Source organism: Antennarius striatus, chromosome 11 (genome assembly GCF_040054535.1).
Source record: "Antennarius striatus isolate MH-2024 chromosome 11, ASM4005453v1, whole genome shotgun sequence".
NCBI classification, from domain to species: Eukaryota; Metazoa; Chordata; class Actinopteri; order Lophiiformes; family Antennariidae; genus Antennarius; species Antennarius striatus.
Genome location: NC_090786.1, coordinates 7,628,626 through 7,639,194, shown reverse-complemented (window position 1 = coordinate 7,639,194; position 10,569 = coordinate 7,628,626).

Genomic DNA, 10,569 nt, shown 5'->3' with positions numbered 1-10,569 from the left:
AAGGTGAAATCAAACAATCAAAAGCTATTTTTTGCAGCAGAATGTACGGCAGAAGAAGGGCAGCCAGCAACTCCATCATTGGACGGACAGACGGACGGAAGGACGGACGGACGGATAGACAGACAGATGGAGAAGGAGCTCCACTGTCTGTCCAGTGTGTGGTGGAGAGTGTGATCGGGGTTATCTATGATGGATAACAGATTGTTCAGAGTACTGCTCTCCACCACAGACTCCACAGTGTCCGGTTTACAGCCAATCACAGAGCCAGTCTTCCCGATCAGCTTTTTGAGTCTGTGGGTGTCGCTGGCAGACCATAACAACGAAGACACTAGCCAGACACTACAGACAAGTTTTGCCGGACCAAAACTGTTCTTTGTTGGAAAAAAAAGTCTGGGAGGCAAAGTTCAAAAAGTGCTGTATGAGAAAAACTCAGCTAAGGGATGATAAAAAAAATAAAGAACAGACAGATGTGGGATTGAAATCGAAAAAAAGAAAGTGGAAGCACATAAATAAAGGTTAATTCTAGTCAATACATTCGTGATAAATTATGTATTTAAATCATTTGAAAGGGAAAGGTTATAGGAAAGAAAGAAGATTAAAAAAAAGGTTAAAAAAAAAATCTAAGATCTCCCCCCTATGTGTGATCCTTGGCTTTTAGCATTCACTCCACAGTTTAATTTAAAAAAAAACAAGAATTTAAAGTTCATCAGTTCTGGATCATTACAGTAACTGCTTCTGGTATAAAATGTGCTGGCTGTACATTATGCAGAATTTGTGCTGAGTAAGAGAAATGTTCTTTACAGCTCTGTGACATTTGGGTCAGGTTATAGGCTGAAGCCATCAGGGACAGAGTTATTTTGTTGAAAGCATTGCATTAAATTACAAGGATGCAAAAACAAAGTGAGAAGAAGAGCACGCCATAATCGGTGTTCCAGAGTTCAATGACCTCTGGTACGTCTGGCAGCCAAAACAAAGTCATCTCTATGTGAAAAAAACAACTCCTCATAGTAGTATTGTGTGTACAAACACACACACACACACACACACACACACACACACACACACACACACACACGGTAGATACACATGGATGCACAAAGACTGACTGTGTTCCAGGAATAAAGCTTCAGGGTAACTCCCCTAATCCCCTACACAACCAATTTTGAGACATGAGGGTAATGAACCCCAAAGGATGCTGAATCATTTTATTGATTAACAAACACTCACACACACACACACACACACACACACACATACACACACACACACACATAGATGAACTACTCAACCTCGGTGCCCCTGACCTGTTTTACACGTTTTTTGGTACCTTTTATTTTTGTCTTTATGTACCACATAAAAAATGTTTGACATTTCCATGCTGGGTCTCTTTTTCTTCAGTATAACTTCATCTATATGAAGAGATTTCTCTATAACTTACTTCATTGACATATTGGGCCAAAATATATACAAACAATGAAAGTTGAATTGAAAATTGAATTGTATTTATTTCAATACAAACCACACACATCCTTGCTGAACTGTTTTGGAACTTCAAAAAACTAAATATAGGTTGCTAACATGAATATGTAAAGGTAAAATTGAACAAAAAACAATACTATCTATAAATATTTAAAATAAAAACATATATTTTCATTGGCACTTTTCACACAAATTTTAGCTGCAACTCTTCAAAACAGATTGCAAACTAGTCCAGCTGATGGTGTGGCTGAGCCAGTGGAGATCTGGACCTGCTCTGACACCCTCCCCCCCATGTCCTCTCTGAGTAGGGGGTCCACTCTCCTCATATCTGAATACAGACACATGAAGATAGCATTTGAAAAAAAAAATTGACTGTTGAATTCAAATAGCTTCTCTTCACTTATCATTTCAGCCTTGATATATATAAACCTACATAATACAGGACTAGATAATAAATAAAACGCATGTAAAGTGGGTTTATAAAATTTACAATACAGAATAAACACAAAAAAAAGCTGTAAATATTAATGCTTAGTTTTGTCTTACCACTCATCAATGGCGATTCATCACTCACATCATCTTGTCATGAGGATAAAATCTCAATATCGCCGTCTTCCTTGGCATAAAACAGCTTTAAAAAGCTTTTAAAACACTATGTGATCCGATCACGGCCCCCTGATTATCGGGCTACCCATGATTTAATCTTCTAAGATTTTTGTTTGCTTGCTGATAGGATACACATAAAGGTGTGTAGTACTCATTATCCATAATCCCATTTTGCGTAAAAAAAATAGTTTCATTCCAGGAAAGCTCTCAAAATTATTTCAATTATGATATTTCTGGCAATCAGAGGCTACGAAACCAAAATCTTAAATTTATGATTTATCCAGTCATACTTTTCAGAGAGACAAATGAACCGAGTTGGATGAAGGCACTCATGTGTAACAGTCTTTGAGACTCATCGCAAAGTTGCTGAACATAGTTGAACTTTTTTTCTGACTGATGCAGGTTCTTTTTACAGACTGCAAATTGATCCATTCCCTGGGTTTGAAAGCATCTGTGTTTCTTTCCTTATGTAGATGAATAACAGCCATCAAATGCACTTTGAGGACCTTGTGTACAAAGTGGCTCTTTCCTGATTGGGCCAGTGGGGGTTACCTGCTCCAATGTCTTGTATCTGGCTTCAGTGAGTGATTTGTCATTTTGCAACTTCCTTTGCAGAAACTGTTTCCCTAATGAAGTAGATTTGTACTAAATTAGTTTGTTCTGATATGAAGAGGATACTGTATTGAAAACTAAGGTAGCCACGCTGGTTAAAACCTCAGCCCAGACTCCCAATGGACTTTCAGTCGTTGTGCTGCCAGCAGCCTCCTCACAACTGCCTCTCCTTCCTCTCCCTCTGCTCTGAGTGGGCAGACAGGACTCAGACTCAGATCATCCCTCCGGTTTTAATTAGGCCTTGTAATTATAGCGGAAGTGATTTACACAAAGCTTGCCCTCAGGTGGCTGAAATGGAAGAATAACGGAGCCCCTAACTCAATACCTTGTTCCATTTTGATGAGAACACCGAAGAAGAGTGTTCAATTTCCTCATGGGATGATTGATAAGGTTGTGTGGAGATACCAGTTCCTGTTTTATATAACACCCTTTTCCGAATGAAAATCAAGTAGCATGCCTGAATTGCATCATCGGACTTGCTGATCTCAACCTTTCAAGACCAGTTTGTTCAAACCTTTAATTTTGTTAATGAGTTAGACTTGCTGATCGCTTTGCACAGTCCACATCACCAACATGCATCCCAGTAAAACAGCTCATTTCACCAACAAAAACCCGTCATACATGTTTCAAAGCAAACAAATCAATTCCTTCACAACACTTAAGTTCAGTGTGTTAACAAAGTCACTGCTGACACACTGAACTACACACTAACAACAGAGCTCACTACACAGAAGAAGACATCTATTTTTCTAGATAAATGAGAAATAGGATCTTTTTATACTAAATGAACACACTAAAGTATACTAAATTCAATGTATGTTGTACTCAGGGTGCAAGTTGTTGGGGGATGGGAGGGAGAAAAGCCACGCAGACGTAGGGAGAGAATACAAACTTCGCACAGAAAGGACTCAAACCCAGAACCTTCTTGCTGTGAGATGACAGCACTACCCGCTGCACCACCGCGGCGCCCACTTGACCAATAATTAACATCAAATTGTAAAAAATTCGAAGTTCATCGTGCAGTGATCAAAAACTGTTAATGCCTCTGGCAGAAACATAATCCCTAGTTATACCTGAACATCAAATATCCCCAGGAGACCCAGTGCATCATTTGGCTCCAGAAGTTCACAGAGAGGTGGATGAAAGAAGGATGAAATACAGCAGATGATGCCCCAGCAGGAAAGCTGAAAAGACCACATGAATTCCGACATCAGAGAAAACTGTTCAGGTAGCCTTGTATTTGCTGAGTTATTTCAACATGACTAAGAAATCATAATCTATGGGGTGTTAATGTTCACATTAGGCTAAATCCTCTTTTCATGTTCACGTGATTATCCCTTATCCATGGTCCTGAAGCCCAACTAAGCCATCTTCCATGTTGTGGTTGACACTAAAGCATTAAATGTTTCATGTCTTTTTAAGTTTGGGATAAATATGAATGGTCACAGGTACCTTACCCTTTACCTATAAAAGAATAAGCCTTTAATGATTTTTAAAAACACAAAAAACAAACACCTAATACATAAATAGAATCTTTGTATGTTGAGGAACATCCATACTCATTTTACTCTAGGAAAGAAAGAAAGTATATTTTATTGATTGGCATCACATTTTATGTCTTCTCCGGCAATGCATCATGGGAAGAGTCTTAGACTATCTGATCCCATGGTTCAGGAGAAATATTTCTAAAACCTGCATCAGGGTATCATGGTGTGTCTTCCTCTGTTTCCTCCGTCTGCCAACCTGTCTCCTCTGATTCATATTTAATGAAAACCTTCAGAAGCTGCCCTCTTTTTTCTGCTTGTTACAGTAATGAGGCTAAAACAGGTCACCTCATAGAAGAAGATTTGATTTGATTTTTAAAATCACGTTTATTCACAAAAGCCAAATTACAAGATAATCACATTGACACAAATTCCATCTCAAAAACAGGAGAAGAAGAAGATTTTAGATTTTTACCAAAACACTTTAATTACACCCAAAACATTTTACAATTTTACAATATATGAAGGTGCTAAAGTGCTTCAAAAATACTAAAAGACCCATAAATAAAAATAAATGCAATTTAAAGTGCATTATACTTTAAGTGCATTACATCAGGAAATTTGCAAAAGTGAGTTGATCATCAATTAAAGTGCATAGAAGGAGAAGGAGAAGAAGAAGAAGCTATTTGGGTAGTGTGTAAAGCTTTCTGTCCATATTTTGCTCCTGACAATCATTTCCACAGGTATCTATCATTGTCAGAGGTTCCAGGTAAAGATTGGGAGACCTGCAGCAAGGGATGGGGAGATGTGAGCGAAAGAAGAGGGTAAAAACATAATGGACAGGAAGAGAGGGCTGAGAAAGAGATGTACTAATACGTCCCGCACTGCAGTTGGTAAGACAGACACAAGTATTGCCATGGAAACCAAAAAGAGTATGAGTCATGGGTAAGAGCATTAGGAGAGGGAACAGAGATTGAATGAGAACCAAATGAATATCAGAGGTACTATAAAATGAGTCAGAAGACAACCACAGTCATTTTCTTGTGGCAATAGTCATCTAACAAACTAATGTTTGTTAGATGAAAATATTAAATTATATTATTCACCTTTTATAGGAAGGCAAAAGATTGCCATGGCCGTGAGGTTCGAGGTCAGTCATTTTGTGTTATATTTTGTTGGTTTGGTGTCATATCTTGCATTTCCCATTTCATGTGTTATTTTTTAAAAATCCAATTGGATCCGCTGATTGAGGATATGCTTACAGTTCAGATAATTCTCGTTCTCTCTGGTCATTGATTTTCTGTCTGTTAGTTTACCTCCCTTATGTCTTTTCCCTTGTTTTGCCCTTTAATTCTCCCTCCATCGTGATTTTATGATTTTTTCCACCTGGCCCCTCCCTATGCCACCAGTTTGCCACCATCTCATTTCTCATTGTATTTATGCTGTGTTTTTTTTCCAATTCTGTTCACTTTCAGTTGCACTGAGATGGCTTGTCTTGTCTATTTACCATGGGTTTTTTCCCCCTGAAAGTAACATCCTGCAATTTTGTGTTGTGCTTTGCCTTTGAATTGTAGTTATTTGACCTTTGGGTTTTTTTAGACTTTTTTGACATAAGAAGTTTGATTTCAGTCATTAGATCTCTCAGCTGTAGGTCCCTGCCCTCTCCCCTCATGTGTTCTGCAAGCATTTTACAGATAAAAATATTAATACTCTTTTAATTTATGCATCAAAGTTGACTACCAGACCCTTCTAAGGTTTAAATGATGCAAAAATGGGTAGCTTCACTATGTGATACACCACACCGTTGTAAAATGTTTTTATGCAAGGTGTCCATCACATATCTGAGGGGGCTTCATGCACTGTTCATTCTGATTGTCATGATCCTGAAACCCTGACTATGAGCAGTTAATTTGAAGATCACACTCACAATATTTCTAGTAGTCATTTGTTAAAAATGGGACAAGTAGAAGGTAGATTTTTCATCATTTACTGATATGCTGCAGAGCAGGTTTCACTTCATTTCTCATATTTCTATATGTATTGGCAAACTGTCGAAACCTTTTACACTTCAGAGTGCTACTTTTGTGCCGCAGCTCCAACCAGATGTGTGTGTGTATGCTCACGCATTGACACATGAGCTTTATTCGACATCCCATCTCTCATTTAGGCTCTCAGTCAAGCCTCCTTAAAACTACATTGCATTATTCATCTTCACTGCTGCAAATTCATTATTCATTGGATCTGCCAAACGATAATATTCACCAGCAGTTTTCCAAGTCAATGAGGCCTTCCATCTGCTCATGGCTGATTTCCCAGTTTGGATGATAACCATTAGAGATAAACGTCTCCAGCTTCTCGACTAATTAAAACCCCGATTTCCAGATGCACAACGTGGTGTGGATGTAATGATTTTTTGGCAAATACAGCTTTTGTAAGGTAAACTTGTTTCATTGTGACTCTACAACAATCAAAAACATGGATAGATTACAATTTCTTTCTGTTGTACTGTATCCAGTAATCCTTCGTTACTCACGGTTAATGCGTTCCAGGACCACCCCAGAAAAAAATTAATCTGCGTTATAGCGAATTTAAAACTTTATGAATCCTCGACATACTAATATTAAACCACCTTCTATCTGTATTACCTTTTCCCACACTCTTATAGACTGTTTAAATCACTTTTGTGTTTGACAGAAGTGTGTTGCGTTCCGTGAGTCTCAGAACCTGCGCACTTCTGGATGCTATCAGCCAATAGCTGACAGGATCCGGTAACACATGACTACCTGCTAAAAATCCGCAATGTAGTGAAGCCACACATCTTGAAGTGCAAACAAGCGAGGGATGTCAAAATTTTCAGATGTGGTTCATTCCTGTAAAAAAATACTTATTTCACCACTTACACTGTCATAATTTGGATTCATGAATAGCATTTTATAAGAGGGGAAAATGTATTGTCTTTTATGTGCTAATAGCCCATGAGAATGATTGTCACTCACCTGCTTAAGTTGTGCGAAAAGTACTTGTATATTAACAGGATCTATTTTTGAAGAATTATTTGAAGAATTTCCATATCATAGAAAAAAAAAGAGATGAAGGGAAGCTAAGCTCCTTCACCTCAGAGTCCAGAGATTTGTGAGGATGTGCAGGCAGAGGATTTGACTTGGCTCAAATGGAGTCTAATGACACTTTATAACACTAGGGGAGGTCAGAGCATCAGCTCCAGTCAACAACTCTAGTCAAGCTCCCTGTTTCAAAGAACTCAGGGGAGCCTCAGTGGAGAAGTCTACAGGACACTGTGATCTGTTTAGCATACATCATGCCAGATAACACATTTTAAGCTTTACGTGTTTCACTTAAGTTTTCACATTTGTTTTAGACATACAAGGGAAAGGTACTCCACTCACAAAAACTTTTTTTTGTGACTGTGAACTTTTTCTTTCCTTTTTTTGTTTTTGTTTTTTTTTTCTTTTTACTTTTCCTAAATAGCGGTCACATAGAAGCAGATTAACAACTGATGCCTTTCCAGACCCAACCCTCATGATTCTGGGTTTGGGACACTTCCAACATTCCTTTTCTTGATTATTAGTTTATCTTGATTTATTAGGGTTAAACTCATTGGATGCTCGATCTTTACGGCTCCAAAATCCACATGAGATAAGATAAATAAAAGCTAAATAAATCTGTTATTTACACACCATCTAATAATATGAGACTTCCATTTGGCCCTAGGAACAAATGCTGCTGTGAATGGTAATGTGAGTAAGAGCAGTGTCTTCTATAACATGCTGATTGAACTTCATTGTCTGTGGGAAGATTGTAATGGGTTTTCTGAGAGACTGTAAGTACTATAGACGCAGGTATCCTTGGAGGACTAAAGACGAAGTCTACTGAATTTTAGTTAGGTCAAGATAAAGTGTTTGTTTGGCTCACAAGATGTAAGAAGTGTAGTTCAAGACTGGATGACACAGAGTCATTATTTTAAGGGCTGTTCTCTATGCAGCAAAGGGCTGAGTATGAAAATGTTTTCTTAATGGACTTGAAATGTTGAGAGAAGAGTGGTGTGAAGAGAAGTTTTCAAAAGCATGGAGTCCGTCAACCTCACTAAGGGAAGCACTTCTTCAAGCAAATATGACCCCACTTCTTACCAGCTCTCAAATGCATTTGAGAGCTGGTGACTAATTGTTCATTTGAATATTTCTTTTTAAAATGCACTCATAAGTTTAAAAACACACCACTGTGTTTCATTTGTAAATTTTCTCAGATGGGTGATTTCTTCATAAAACTTCAACCTCAACCTCCTCTGGTACAACCCAAGGGCTGATGCTCTCCTGTGGGAATGTACATCACACTTAAGTCAACCTATGGAGGATTCTCACACTGTCACTGTCAAGTTCTTTTTACAGCTCTGTCATTATAAGGGGTGTCGTAGGTTCTTAATTTATCCAGTGAAGGTGTCACCCCACTCCATGGTTACAGATTCATTTCTTCGTGCCTTGATTACATCTTTGAGGTGAAATGGATGATCCAGACCCAAGTTCTTAGTGAATATTCACCTAAGGCAGCAGTTCTTTGAGGTCAACAACTTGAAAGAATTCAAAGAAATCTAAAGTGTGTTCCAAAGGAAATTTCTCCACAGGACTGAAAATTAGTCTGCTTTGTCACAGACGTCTCATAGTCATGCCAGTATCAAGAACACCCATCATGGTGCAGCCTAGTGACAAGTAATTAGCCATTCAGCCAACTGATGATAGTTGGACCCAATCACCAGCACACCGATACTTCCATCTAAAGTGTATTTCTTTCAGTTTGAGTATACAGTTCAAATTCATTATAAAAATCTTGCATATTTTTAGATGTTGATTTTCAGATGCTCATGTTCTGACAATTTACGATTCATCAAAAAATGTCAACACAAATTGGCAGTGTCATAGATGGGAAGAGCATTACTATATGCCTTTGTGATATTAGCTATTCTACAGCTACAATAATTATGGTTCAATAGTATATTGAAATCATCCCTGTATTATGTTACTGAATCATTTTTAATACACTTTGTGAGGCGAGACAAATGAGGTGTCAAAAAGGATTTGGTCATGATTAGATTTCAGTGGTGTTGTCATGTCACCTGAACACTGTGATTAAACAGTTATTACATTAACCACATTAATTATCTGATGGTTTGAGATCTTATCATGTCCTGTATTTCCAGACTGTAATGTATAGAATTCAAAGCAAATTTTAGCCCAATTCTCACTTACTGCTTGAAAAACTTCCATAGCTATAACCACTTATTTTTTCAAAACATCTTAAAATGGAAATATTATTTTGTCGGGGTAAGGAAGGCATATCCTTGGCTCCCCAAGATAAACAATGGGGGAGCCAGGGATGGCTTCTTCTTTGCCTAATTCCTGCTTACTTAAGAGCCACAGTTGTACAGAATGATTATGCATCTCTTGACCTTTTCATGTGAGAATCAGGGAGACACTTTGATGTATTCAGGAAACCAGAGTTGATCCATGGCATTTCATACCCCTTTTAATGAACCAACAGCAACACGGGTCATACACTTGTTTTCATCCCTATTTATCTAGCAGTAGTTATTCATCCTCCTCATGCAGCTCAGTTTGATTGCTACTTCAAGTGCCAAGGTACTGAACATTTACATGCATGTCTGATGCATGAGGTTCAGAATTTAAATGCATTAACACCTCCAAACCAGGACACATCCATCTAAATACATCCTTTCTGTCATTTGTGGATTTGATGTGCCATTTTAGAAGATCCACTTCGATCATGCAATCATAGGTAGACTTAAAAATATTCTGATTTGTCATTATGCTGTTACTGTGAGTGTGTGTGTTGATGAGTGTGTGTGTGTGTGTGTGTGAGAGAGAGAGAGAGAGAGAGAGAGAGAGAGAGAGAGAGAGAGAGAGGGATGGAGCAGAGTTTGGCTGCCCCCCTGTGTAGGAAATATAGTTTGGAGAAGTTTCTCCTTGTTCATGATGCAGATGCATCCAGAGTGAATCCTTTGATTTTTAAAACTGAGATAGTCAAATACAAAAGTAAATCATTTTTGAGTGTGACGAAGTGAAGAGATCAAATTCAAGACAAAATGGTCTTCCTAACACTCTTCTTTTTCTTTCGGCGTTTCCCTTCATGGGTCGCCACAGCGAATTGATTGCCTCCATCTAACCCTGTCTTCTGCATCTTCCTCTCTCACACCAACTACCTTCATGTCCTCTTTCACTATGGGCTTCCTAACACTAGTGCATACAAATATCTGGTAATGTACTGTATAGCATGAATGGATGGATGGATGGATGGATGGATGGATGGATGGATGGATGGATGGATGGATGGATGGATGATAGAAAGCTAAACACTTAAG